General features: G+C 33.5%; 1 pseudogene; it reads left to right on the top strand.

Moving 5' to 3' along the window:
* Positions 1–13,688: 13,688 nt before the first annotated feature.
* On the top strand, positions 13,689–14,415 carry LOC124885889 (annotated as a pseudogene).
* Positions 14,416–14,666: the final 251 nt, after the last annotated feature.

The following is a 14,666-nucleotide window of genomic DNA, read 5'->3' as shown; positions in this document are numbered from 1 at the left end:
AAAATAACATGTTTTTATACAAAATAGATGAGAGCATATCGTAATAACAGTGTACAATATATAAGTAAAAATACATGGGCAGGTTTAATAAATTTCAAATCAATTCTTGATAATCTTGACTCACTCTTTGTTATTCTTCCGAGCTAGTAGGTACACCCTATAAATTTGAAATTCCACTGGCTATGTGGAACCCGCCCTTAACTCAGCGGCCGAGCCTCCAATCCAAGTAGTCACCAGGATTTGGAGATGGTGATACACCCCATGTGAGCACACAACAGGAATCCCCCCATGTGAGATGTCCAAATCACTTTTATTATCTTCTCATGTAGGATACAATATCATAAGACCCGCATTGACAACTACGGTTTCCAGCGATGAGCCCTTACACTCAAACGCCTTCTTTGGGTAACCTACTATCTCTCTTAAGCCCAACTTTTAGTTCTTTAAAGTAGACATGTTCATATTTTCAAAACATTCAAAAATCTTTCCATTAAGTGCATGTAATCACCGGGTATCGTCATACCCTTACTTGCAAGTCAATATCATATCAAATTCACAGCCCATCATATTCAAAACATGCACATGACCACTCAAGATTCATAATATCCCAAAGAGTCATCACTTTGAAATATTAAGACACTTAAGCATTTATCCTCTCTTTGCAAGATTCAAAACATGTGGTGGTCATGTCAATTTATTCATTCATATGCAATTCTTTCCCTTTAAAGAAAGAATGTAGTTATAACAAGAAACTCACTCTCATCATATATAAACCATGTCAAAAAAAATCACTTTCAAATCTTAAGGCATGCATTTCAAATCATTCACAATAGTAATATAAACTTTAGTTCGCAACAAGAGAGGGAATTCATACTCATGCTCTCAATCAATCTTACAAAATACACTAAATCATATATGTATATAGTTATAATTCAATTTCTATGAAAAGTGATTCAAGACAACATATATTTTCATCAAAACAGTACCATGTTGCATAACTTTTGAAAATAATATTGAATACTTCATTATAAATCATTATTGGGGATCTTTAATCTTGATAAAACATTTAAACTTATGCCCAAGGTTTTTTGGGAAGTCCCACATACCTTAATTACGAAGAATCATGAAGAAATTTTGAAAAGATTTTACCTTTAAGCTTGATTTCCCAAACCCTAGTTGTTTTCTCCTCTTGGGTTCTTGAAAGATGAATTAGGGATCTTAGAGAGTTGAAACGTTATTTGTGACCTAATATTGTTTAAGGATGTTTAGGGATGGAATTTAGGTGATGGGATATGACTAAGGTGCCCCTAGAACCTTTAGGAATTGAAATAATGTGTATAACAACTTTGGATTCCCGTCAGGTTTCGTGTCGGGGGCGCAGTCGACGCGACATGTCAAGATCGCATCGGCTTACTGCCTCATACGGAAAATGCCATAACTTTTTGCTCGGTTATCAAATTTTGGCGAAATTGGTATCGTTGGAAAGATAGTTCAATTATCTACAATTTGGTAGATCTTGAGCTGAGAAATTATATGTGTATCAAAAGTTATACACGTTCAATGTAGACCCTTGTAGAATCGAATATCAAACTTTGGATGAATGAATGACTCGTAGCTCAACTTTGCTCCAAGTTATTTTTATGAAAACTTTTCACCTCATAATCATTTCATACTCTAGGACAAGGATCATGACACATGAATTTAAATATAAACCATGGAATTAGAGCTTACGCATGTAGTAATGACGGTTTGCTCGATAATGCGGGGTGTTACATTATCTCCCCTTTGGAATCATTCATCCCCGAATGATGGGTAGGGACTTGTTGAAGCTGTAAAAGTGTAGAATAAAGAACGAAACCTCGCATTGAAAATGTTTCCTTAACAAAATATGTAACGACATCAGACGAGCTTCATGATAATCCTTAGTGAAACGTGAAGGCACAAAACATGAGATAATGAGATTTTATATAGGGATGATCTTTCACATGAGTTTTATGAATCATAATCTTCACAACACAAGGCAGGGGTTTATTTGGTGATAACAGGACTAACTTACATCGGTATCAATCATGAAATAAAGTTTTCATGGGATATAAGATTTAGAAGCATTCTCTACCTTGCAAGGTACAACGAATAGACTTAAACTTCGAGACACTAATCGTCTACTCCCCAAACAATTAAATAGCGTACTTTACACTTTTCAACTTATAATTATCCCATCACACATCTAACCATAAGAGTTTGAGTCCCAATGCAAAGCGCTTTTATGTTGAAGCCTAACTCGAGTGACAAGGTGGTAACTTAAGCTACAGGACCCTGTACTATACATCCCCTTAGAATATTTCTTCACCTTATAAATATCATCAAACACCCTTGGGTTTTAATTAAGAAAGTACTAACCACATAGCACATAGATTTGTGTTTTCATCAATCACAACGTTCAAGCCTAATCATTACTACACCAACTTCATAGATCTGCCCACCAAGACCAACAATTGCTATTACTCTCACAATTATTTTTGCTACATTTCTCCTTCTTAACTATTTCACACACACAAAATAAATTCCTCTCCTTCTTTTCCCTTTCATCTATAACCTTAGCTCAAGAATCACATCAATTTTTTTCACCTTCAAGAACATCTATTCCCCTACCTAAAACATCACCACGCTTCCAAAACCACCATCATACTAATATACGGAGGTTCATAGAGGGACGGACCCGAAAATAAATGTCATGAATAGAAGTAATAATATTAGGGCAGAACTTATACTTATTGCACTACTCAAGGAGAGACATGAAATGAAGATACGATAAAATAGACACGAAGTGCTCCATATATCAAATGTCTGGGTCATAAGTAGAGAGTCATTCGAAAAAACACAATACAACATGAATTCTTAGGATAGAGCACAGTGAGAAAACATTGGTGCACATTTTAAGATAAAATGAGAGAAAGAGACTGAATTACCCTCCTGGACCCAGTAAGATGAACTGGGCACCCGACGTATTATACGCCGCGACGTGTCGGTCCCTATCGATGCGATTCCTGGTGTGATGCATCGACATCACATTGGCCCACTACTGTGGTCATCCAAATATGCCTCGAACGTCGTCTGAAAAATTCAAAACTTTCCTGAGACACCCCTTTTTCACCCTTGATCATGAATCAACTCAAAAATCTATGTCTTGAGGTCGGGAAGATCAATTTGAAAATCATGAAAGTTAAGAGCTCATAAATATGACTAATTCTTTTACCAATTAGAAAAAATTTTATGCTTTCAGCTCTGTATACATGCAACCAAGAGTGGTATTGAGTCGAGAATGCTACGGGTGTGTTACATTACAACTAAGACAAAGATTTTCATTTGAAGCCATTGATCCTCATTTAAAGAACTGGGATTTTCCATGACTTTGCATAAACTTTATCACTTTGGCTAAACCCAACATAGGATGAATAGGTGACATATAGAAATATATTTCCTTAAGACCAAGCCTGCTGAGAGACATAGATTTTCATGGATCACGAGCAACATAATATATGGCTTGAATACATGAAGGACTGGATTATTGAGAGACATTATTACTTCTAGTTTTGGAGATTAGATCATAAACATAAGTCCATAGGGAACTCGAAACATAGGCAAAGGCATGAATTGAACAGATGTCATAAGACAATAGCAGGATACTCTCCTAAATTGAAGTAGGATGATTATGCTTGAGTAGAAATAGGTTTATCATAGTTTCTCCCCACAACTTGCCATGCTAAGAATATTCGGGAACTACCTTAATTTACCATCTCCTCCTTAGATCAAAGTCGCAATCCTAGACTTACAGACATATCCCCACATCAAAATCTATAGCTACAACTCTCAACATAAAAGAGACATCACCACACACTTAAGCTCTAAACTTTCCCTGAAGAACTATACTCTGAAGGCCTTGATTTTCTGTAAATGCTATTCTTAACTTCCGCTAGCTTCTATAGCCATCACTCTACAACTCCCACTCTCATGAGTGCACACATCCACACCCTTTATAAAAAAAGGGTACCAGTATATACATGAACACAAACTCCTCTCATTAATCTCTAATACAAAGACACTAAATTATTTTCTAGGACATCCCCTTTCAGGGACACTTATCTTAATTTCTTATGAATTCGAAATTCATTAACTTACGATTAGTATTTTCATAGGCATAGACACCCACGTTTCTGAACACTTAACGCTCCATCTTCAATTCCTTAGAATACTATTATTACACCTATAATCACATAACCTATAACTTCACAAAATCTGTAAGACTATACCAAGGGCGCATATTGCCTACCTATTTTTCCTCAATTCAACTCTAAAGATCACCATACAACAACTTCCCATACTTCTCCATACTACAAGATTCAAGAATTTAATCTAGGTACACAAAACACTTATACACATAAAACTTTTTTTAGCAACCTGCTACCAGGGGTTCAACTTATTCTTATATGACTATCACTCTTATCATCTGGATTACTCAACCACAATTCATTATTTTTAACACTAGTCCTCCATTATATATATATATCATCATTTATCCACTCTCGTTTTCACAAATTACCAACCTAGGCCATTTCACACATCACATCAAGCCTACTAATTAATTTCCACAAAACATGCATCATTAATCTCGAGCTACTATTCTTACCACTATACTCAACATCTAAAGTTCAAGCATGTTGTCTATCCTCAACTAAATACCACTTGAAAAGCATACCACATACTACACTAGTCCATCAAGTTAGGAAATCAACCCAAATATATTACTTCACTTCACTACTACCTATAATCACAACCCCTCCATGACATTGCTATTATGATTTAAAATCCACTACATACCTTCTCACATGAAGTACTAGTTTACTACTACTAAAAAAGAGACCACCAAAGGGGGTAAAGTCACATGACAAGATTAGTTGATCTTAATCTTACAATGTAACCCATTTCAATATTATCAACATATTCTAATTCCTCACATCATACTAACTTACCTAATCATACAACACAATGATCTTCAAAATTTAATAAACACTAATGAGTCAATCTCTACCTATAACTTATTAACAAACCTACCCCTTCCATTTACGACTTATAAATGATTTCTACAACCACCATAACTATCCACTTTGAGCTTCTTCTCTATTTTGAACAAATAATAATCATATCCAGTCACTTTCTTCACAGACTACCATACAATTTATATTTATTTCTACCACATTAGTCTATCACTATAAAATGGCAAACCATCCCTTAATCCAAGGGTTAAACAATTAAAACTACTAGTTTATGAAAAAGTCACCCTCACTTTGACTGCTAACCTTGTGACTTCATGTCACCAACTTCTGTACTATCTCACTAACAATAGATGATGACACTTTAACATATATTACTAGTTGGGTGGAAATATAGTTCCAATATTCTGCTACACATCATTACCCTTATGCATGATATCTGCAACAAGAATTTTAAAAAGGGACTGAAAAGCATGATTTCATCAAAATAAAGGTATACACTCAAATAGATACACTTTGAAGCATCAATTGACTTCTCTTAAGTCCTTGTGCTATCTCATAAATTTTTGGATAACTTAATCAGAGAGAACCACATCGTTGGGAGAGCTAGACTCTTGGACTTGTATCACCTCGACAATGAGGTATGGCCCATGAAATTTGAATAAGGAAGAAATTATATATCTTTCTTATGGATGATGCTATAGCACGAACTAGAGTATGAAAGAATAAGAAACAACTCCTAAATACCCATTAGCCTCTTGATTATAAGTGTGGTGCACAACACACCCATAAGCAAGACTTTACTAGACACGATTTTGTAGATACCTTGGGACCATGAACCATGCTTTGATATCAAGTTTGTCATGACTCAAGCCGAGGCCCTTGCCGTGACGAGCATCCCGAACCATGAAGGCCCAAGAGCCATTCTCTAACTGGCAATCATATATAGAATTCATATATAATAAGGAAGTGTGGAAAACATAACAAAATAAAAACATGGTCATGATAATAATTCAAATGAACAATACAGACATATATCCAATAAAATTCAAACTATCTAATGCACATCTGCGAAATCTTTACTGAGAACCAAAATTAACATCTATTTGAAAATTGGGACAAGGCCCTCAGTAGGACCCAACCCATAATGAAATAATAATTATATGAAAAAAGGCCTTCTGAAATAAGGGAGGCTCACCAATCGCACAATTCTTTCTGACAAAATCTATGGCTTAGCGGGACCCCTGAACTAAGCCTTAGAGCCTGAAATATAGGGGGTCAATACAGATGTACTGGTATGTGAAACAACTCAAAGTAACATGTTTTTATACAAAATAGATGAGAGCATATCGTAATAACAGTGTACATTATATAAGTAAAAATACATGGGAATGTTTAATAAATTTTAAATCAATTCTTGAAAATCTTGACTTACTCTTTGTTATTCTTCTGAGCTAGTCGTATACCCTACAAATTTGAAATTCCACGGGCTATGTGGAACCCATCCTTAAGTCAACGGCCGAGTCTCCAATCTAAGTAGCCTCAAGGATTTGGAGATGGTGATACCCCCCATGTGAGCACACCACAGGAATCCCCCCATGTGAGATATCCTAATCACTTTTATTATCCTTTCATATAGGATACAATATCATAAGACCCACATTGGCAACTACGATTTCCAGCGATGAGCCCTTACAGTCAAACGCCTTCTTCTAGTAACCTACTAGATCTCTTAAGCCCAACTTTTAGTTATTTAAAGTAGACATGTTCATATTTTCAAAACATTCAAAACTCTTTCCATTAAGGGCATGTAATCATCGGGTATCATCATACCCTGACTTGCAAGTCAATATCATATCAAATTCATAGCCCATCATATTCAAAATATGAACATGACTACCCAAGATTCTTAAAATCACAATAGATTCATCTTTTTGAAATCTCAAGACACTTAAGCATTTATCCTCCCTTTGCAAGATTCAAAACATATGGTGGTCATGTCAATTTATTCAATCATATACTATTCTTTCCCTTTAAAGCAAGAATGTAGTTATAACAAGAAACTCACTCTCATCATATACAAACCATGTCAAATAAAATCACTTTCAAATCTTAAGGCATGCATTTCAAATCATTCACAATGGTAATATAAACTTTAGTTCACAACAAGAGAGGGAATTCATACTCATACTCTCAATCAATCTTACAAAATATAGTAAATCATATATGTATATAGTTATAATTCAATTTCCTTTAAAAGTGATTCAAGACAACATATATTTTCATCAAAATAGTCCCATGTTGCATAAATTTCAAAAATAATATTGAATACTTCATTATAAATCATAATTGGGGATCTTTAATCTTGATTAAATATTTAAACTTATGCCCATGGTTTTTATAGTAGTCCCACATATCTTAATTGCAAAGAATCATGAAGAAATATCAAAAAGATTTGACCTTTAAGCGTGATTGCCCAAACCCTAGTTGTTTTCTCCTCTTGGGTTCTTGAAAGATGAATTAGGGATCTTAGAGAGTTGAAACGTTATTTGTGAGCTAATATTGTTTAAGGATGTTTAGGGACGGAATTTGGGTGAGGGGATATGACTAAAGTGCCTCAAGACCCTTTAGGAATTTAAATAACGCATAAAACAACTTTGGATTCACGTCAGGTTTTGTGTCGGGACACAGTCAACGCGATGCATCAAGATCGCATCGATTTACTGCCTCACATAGAAAATGCAATAACTTTTTTCTCGATTATCTGATTTTGGGAAAATTGGTATCGTTGGAAAAATAGTTCAATTATCTACAATTAGGTGGGTCTTGAGCTAAAAAATTCTCTGTGTATCAAAAGTTATATATGTTCAAAGTAGACCCTTGTAGAATCGACTATCAAACTTTGGATGAATGAATGAATCTTAGCTCAACTTTTCTCCAAGTGATTTTTATGAACACTTTTCACCTTATAATTACTTCATACACTAGGAGAAGGACCATGACACATGAATTTAAATATAAACCATGGAATTAGAGCTTACGTATGTAGGAATGACGGTTCGCTTTCTAGCTCAAAAATATGAGGTATTATAGATATCATTAAATGAGATTAGACGTGTCTAATGAGTATTAAGAAGTGTGATGGTTGTTACTTGTGGGTGTTCATGAGACAAATAGTGTTTGAGAATAAGTAGTCCTTCTCAATGCAGACGATTGTTATGAGTAATTGATTGTTACTATAATTTCTCTTTCTTATACTCATTTGATCTAGTGTTCAATTATTTTGTACTCTCATATGATGATATTTAGTCACTTTCCGTTGCTTGAATGATGTTAATTTATTTTATTTTATTTCTCCCCTTTTTAGTCTCGTCTTACTTTCCACTAGACTCAATTGGTCGATACATGACTATTAATTTAGTCAAGTATATATGCATACATTTATATATAATATATGCACGATATCTTTATAGGTCTAGCATCAATCATCTAATTCTATTGACAAGTAAGACGAGACTAAAAAGAGAGAAATAAAATAAAATAAATTAAAATAAATAAACACCATTCAAGCAATAAAAAATGACTCAATATCATCATATGAGAGTACACAATAATTGAACACTCGATCAAATGAGTATAAGGAAGAGTGATGGTAGTAACAACCAATTACTCAGAACAAACGTCTACATTGAGAATGATTACTTGTTTTCAAACACTACTTGGCCCATGCACCCACAAGTCACAACTATCACTCTTTCTTATGCTCATTAGATGCGTCTAATCCAATTCGATGATATCAAGTTATTTTTCATTGTTTGGATGGTGCTTATATATTTTATTTTATTTTATTTATTTCCTTTTTAGTTTCATCTCACTGATTTATGACTATAGCATGCCTTAAATATCACTTGATTATTTTCAAAAGTGATTTGGTATCACAATTAATGTATCTAAATTGTTTAACAATGTTTGAAAGGTGTTAATTTTTATACTTTAATTTAATTTTTATTTTTTGGTCATTATTCTAACTTGTCTATATATTCAAATAGTTGAGCATAAATCCACAAATTGGTGAATAATTGACTTCTCAAAAAATTGATAATCAATCTATCATGTGCAGAAATCTATAATGGCGTTAGTATATAATAAATAATTTACACAGACTAGTATTTATTCAATCTTTTCTTACTTAAAATTACATAAACATTCTTATCCTTGAATGTTTGTCCTACATAATAATTATGCCGTCCGAGAAAGATGGCTTCCTTGTGGTCCGAACTGTCTATCCTCACCTCCTCCACACTCCTCTTCTTCATAATCTTCACTATTATCCCATTCATAACCACCCATGCAATCATATTTCATTGACTATCATCCACTGTCGGGGGTGGGGCTGAGGTAAAAGCTTCTTCCCAGGACCTTCCAACAACTTTAACCCACAATATAGGTCTAAAGTTATTTGAATCAATGTAAATCATGTATAATTCTATGTGTCTATCATTCCTTATGAACGTTGGATGGATTTTTCCCCTTCCGTTCATCAAGTAACTAATTACCACCTCGCTTTGATCACAACTTAATTCACCGCTCTCCATTACGCTTTTAACTATATCGTCGTATGAACCATTGCGATGAAGGGCAATGGACACTATCTCCTTAGACGCGGTTTTTCAAACCCAATATTTAGGAGTCTCCTCCCATTCACTAGAAAATATACCACCAACAACCACGTAATCTATAATAGACATGATATACTTTGATAATAGTATTTAATAGACTTGAATAGTGGTTTATGCGCCTAGACTTAATAGACTGAAGTCGTCTTCTTCTTAGATGCTGACTGTACAGTGCATGATCGACCCTTTTTCGATGACCACCCAAATAATCCGATGAATTTCAACTTACAAACAACCTAAGAGTGTTAGAATGTTGCTATTGAGCGAAGAATCGATTTCAAAATATGGGACTGATTTTCAAGCTTTTTGTATGAAAATGGAAGAAAAATTAGAGCTAAAAATAAGCAAAAATGACTTAAAACAATGGAGATAATGTCACTTTTCAATGCATGTCGTAAAATTAGATGAAAAATGACTGGAAAATGGCCGAAAAATTGAGAAAATGATGCCAAAATTGGGTGGTTGGTAGTAGATTGATTGAGAAGCTTTGGGATATTTTATAAAAATTAATTATCCAATATTTATATTTTTGAACATGGACTAAAGTGTAGTTTTAAAAAAATTGGGGCTGAAATGGGAAAGGGGCTAAAGTGTATATTTTATAAGTTGTACGGTAGGGTTGCATTTATTTTTTGTGGTCCCATTAAAGTGTCTATTTTTCTAATTAAAAAAAGTTGATGTCTAAATGTCAAAAAAGGTTTGGGAAGTTGCCTTTTAGCCAACTCCCCTCACTTACATAGATTCTGGTCCACCTCAGTATTACTATTCTTTAATTTTTTTTATCCATATAGTCGTTATTTCCGTTTTGATGGTCAAACCGTTAATGTTTTATGATACCCTCCTGGACCTACAACTCAATTCATAAAACTTGGACCTGATGGACATTGAAGGGTACACTAATGAGATACCACTATTTGGAAAGAAGTAGATGACATTTTTTCTCCACATCTCAAGAACTGTAGGTACCCAATTTGTTAGAGTTTTTGCCCTGATTTTCTTATCAAAATTAAGTTATACTTTTCTTGAAAGGAAAATAAAAGTAATACCATAATTACTTTTACTTTTTTTCTGAAAGAAAAATATAAAACTTTTTCATATTTGACTAACTTTTTTCTTGGAGGAAAGGTTTTGGACATCTATAAATAGAAAGACCCCTTCTCATACAATAACATAATAACATCCACAATGTAGTTATTAAAGAGTCTTTTTTGGGGGGAGACTTCTCCCATAGTTTTCATGCTTTTCAATAATATTAGTTTTTTTTAATTATGTAGGCCAATTGGCCAAATCATATCAATAATAAGTCTTTTAGTATTATATTTTTTTTATCATCCGATTTATCGTCTTATGATTTGCAAACTAAAAGCTTCTGCATGATGCCCTCTTGATTTCGAACTCAACTAGTGGTATCAGATCCTACGGCTCAAAGGTCTAATGGTTTGGTGAAACGTGATTAAATAGGTTCAGAGGGGCTTCAAAATCAAGTTCCAATCAGTTTGGCGATAATAAAGATATATATACAAAAGCAACATGTGGAGACGATTGTCAATTATATTTTTAACAATCCTGCTGTTACATATATATGAAAATAAAGCTCACTTTTAACCCTATAAAGGGCTTATATATTTTAACCCTAAAGGGCTCATATATTTTTAATCCAAAAACTTTATTTTTAAGCATGTCAAGCAGCAGTGATGAAGATTAGGTGAAGAACCAAAATTATGCATATGACATGAAGAAGGCGGATCAAGTCAAGAAAATCAAGTAAAAAAGGGGAGATTTGTTAGAGTTTTTGCCCTGATTTCCTTACCAAAATTAAGTTATACTTTTCTTAAAAGGAAAATAAAAGTAATACCATAATTATTTTTACTTTTCCTCAAAGGAAAATATAAAACTTTTTCATATTTGGCTAACCTTTTTCTTGGAGGAAAGGTTTTGGATATTTATAAATAGAAAGACCCCTTCTCATACAATAACACAATAGCATCCACAATGTAGTTATTAAAGAGACTTTTTTAGGGAGAGAATTCTCCCATAGTTTTCATGCTTTTCAATAATATTAGTTTTTTTAATATGTAGGTCAATCGGCTAAATCATATCAATAATATGTCTTTTAGTATTATGTTTTTTTTGTCGTCTGATTTATCGTCTTATGGTTTACAAACTAAGAGCTTCCGCATGACGCCTTCTCAATTTCGAACCCAACACAATGGTATGTGGAAGATATAGCATTTGTACAAATGGCGGGTAATGCACTTGTCCAGCTGAAGAAAACTTCTTCATGACATCTAATGATAGGAAAACAAATCTTGGATATATGGAGTTGACGTCCATTTATTGCGAGTCTCCACAACATCATAGACTCCTTGAGCTCAAGAATACCACATATTTGTTATTAGGATTTGTCTTGAATTTCTTACCTTACTTGGATTCTACAATAATTGTGTTTTACTTTGGAAAGGATTTCTTAGTAGAAAAGGTTTCCTAGTAGGAAAAGATCTCTTTCCTATTAGATTTTTATTAGGTTTATTTTTTTTAGAAGAAGAGTTTTGTAACTCTATAAATAGAACAATTATCTTCTCATACCATAACACAATAGTATCCACAATGTAGTCTTTAAAAAATTTTTGTTTAGGGTGAGATTTCTCCTCATAGGTTTTAGGTTTTTCAATTTTATTTTTAATATGCAGGTGGTTTGGCCAAAACATATCAATAATATAGTTTTTAGTATTGTTTTATGTGTCGTATGAATTATCGTCTCATGGTTTGCAAACTAATATCTTCTGCATGACGCCATCTCGATTTCGAACTCAACAAGAGTGGTATCAAAGCTTATATTTCAATGGTGCAATGGTGTGGTGAGGCGAGATTAAACAAGTTCAAAGTGGTTTTAAAAAATCAAGCTACAATAGTTTGGCGATAATGAGATTTTTTCTAGCTACATGTGGAGAAGGAGTTTAAGCATATTTTCAACATTACTATTGGTGCATCTTTAAAAATAAAAATAAGATATTTTTTAAACCATTTTTAACCCATAATATTGTAAACTTTAAATTTAACCATGGCAAGCAGCACTTATGAAGATTATATCAAGTGATGAAGATTACACGAAGAAAAAGATGATGATCAATTTTGTCAGAAAATTGAGGCCAAGGATAGATTTGTTAGGATTTGTCTTGAATTTCTTACCTTACTTGGATTCTACAATAATTGTGTTTTACTTCGGAAAGCATTTCTTAGTAGAAAAGGTTTCCTAGTAGGAAAAAATCTCTTTCCTATCAGATTTCCATTAGGTTTATTTGTTCTTAGAAGAAGAGTTTTGTAACTCTATAAATAGAACAATTCTCTTCTCATACCATAACACAATAACATCTACAATGTAGTCTTTAAAACTTTTTGTTAAGGAGGAGATTTCTCCAATAGGTTTTAGGTTTTTCAATTTTATTTTTAATATGTAGGTCGTTTGTCCAAATCATTTAGTATTGCTTTATGTTTCGTTTGAATTATCATCTCATGGTTTGCAAACTAATATCTTCCGCATGACGCCATCTCGGATTTGAACCCAACAATATTTTGTATTGGACTTCAACATGCACTAAGATCGAGAATATTTTGGGTTGAGGGGAAAAAGTTAGAAGATTGCTAAAGGGCATGTTTGAATTACTGTTCCTGCAAAGCTGTTGTTTTCAGATATAATCAGGATGGCCCTCGAAGAGGAAGCTGTTTGTTGCTGAATGAAGTTTTCTCTCTTGTAGACAATGAGGAAAAAGTGGACACAACAGTATTTCTTAAGGTGCAGAGTACCTCAAAGTAACCAGTCATTTTCCCTAGACAGAAAACAAAGTCTTTCACAGTAAAAATAGGATCTATTTTTGCTGCTTTGTTCGGGATAATTTTGATTCTCTCAGCTATCTCTTTTATTTCTAAAAAGAGGACAGGATCCAGCTAGGATGTGGATTATATGGATCTTGCACCACTCTTACCCAGAATCCTAACTCGATTCTCTTACAATGAATTGAAAATAACTACTGAAGATTTCAGCAGAAAGCTCGGGGAAGGAGGATTTGGCTTTGTATATGAAGGAAAACTGAGTAATGGTACCAAAATAGAAATGAAGCATCTGGATGGCCTAGGTCAAATAAAGGATTCATTCTTAACAGAAGTAAAGATAGTTGGTAGCATTCACCAAGTCAATTTGGTAAAACTCATAGGAGATCATTGGCTAGGTGGATTATGCATGGAAAGCAAAAAAAATGGGCTTACATGGCATACAAGACAAAGGATAATATCAGATATTGCCAAAGGGTTAGCTTATCTTCATGATGAATGCAACCAAAAAGATAATTCATTTGGATGTTAAACCACAGAATATCCTATTAGAACAAAATTTTAATGCTAAGATATCTGATTTTGGATTTTCGAAACTAATTGAGAAAGACAAAAGAAGAGTGGTTACTAGAATGAGAGGAACACCAGGATAATCAGCCCCTGAATGGTTGAGGTCAGAAATCACTGAGAAAGTTGATGTGTATGCCTTTGGGATTGTGCTCTTGGAGCTCTTGTGTGGGAGAAAGAATTTGGATCGGTCCCAAGCTGATGACGATGTCCATGTTATTACTGAAGTTTATGTTTCAATCAATTTTTTGGAACAAGTGCATTGGTTTAAAGTTTTTTTATGTTTCAATTAATATTGAAACAAATGCATTTTGAGTTACAAAGAAAATGAATGTGAAATTACAATTGAAAAATATGCATCTTGAGTTACAAATGCATTAACAATTGTAAATTCATTTACGTTTTAGGTTCTTGAAACTTGAAAGAAAGATAATTTTTGTTCATGAACCTATTAACTATTGCTTAATTAATACTTTTCACTTGCATGAAAATTTTACCCTATAAATAGTGTTTCTTTTGTTTGGAAAAGAAAATGCACTCAAAA

The sequence above is a fragment of the Capsicum annuum genome, chromosome 7 (assembly GCF_002878395.1).
Source record: "Capsicum annuum cultivar UCD-10X-F1 chromosome 7, UCD10Xv1.1, whole genome shotgun sequence".
Taxonomy (NCBI): domain Eukaryota; kingdom Viridiplantae; phylum Streptophyta; class Magnoliopsida; order Solanales; family Solanaceae; genus Capsicum; species Capsicum annuum.
Note: the sequence above shows the minus strand (reverse complement) of the source record. Positions and strands in the feature narration are given on the sequence as shown.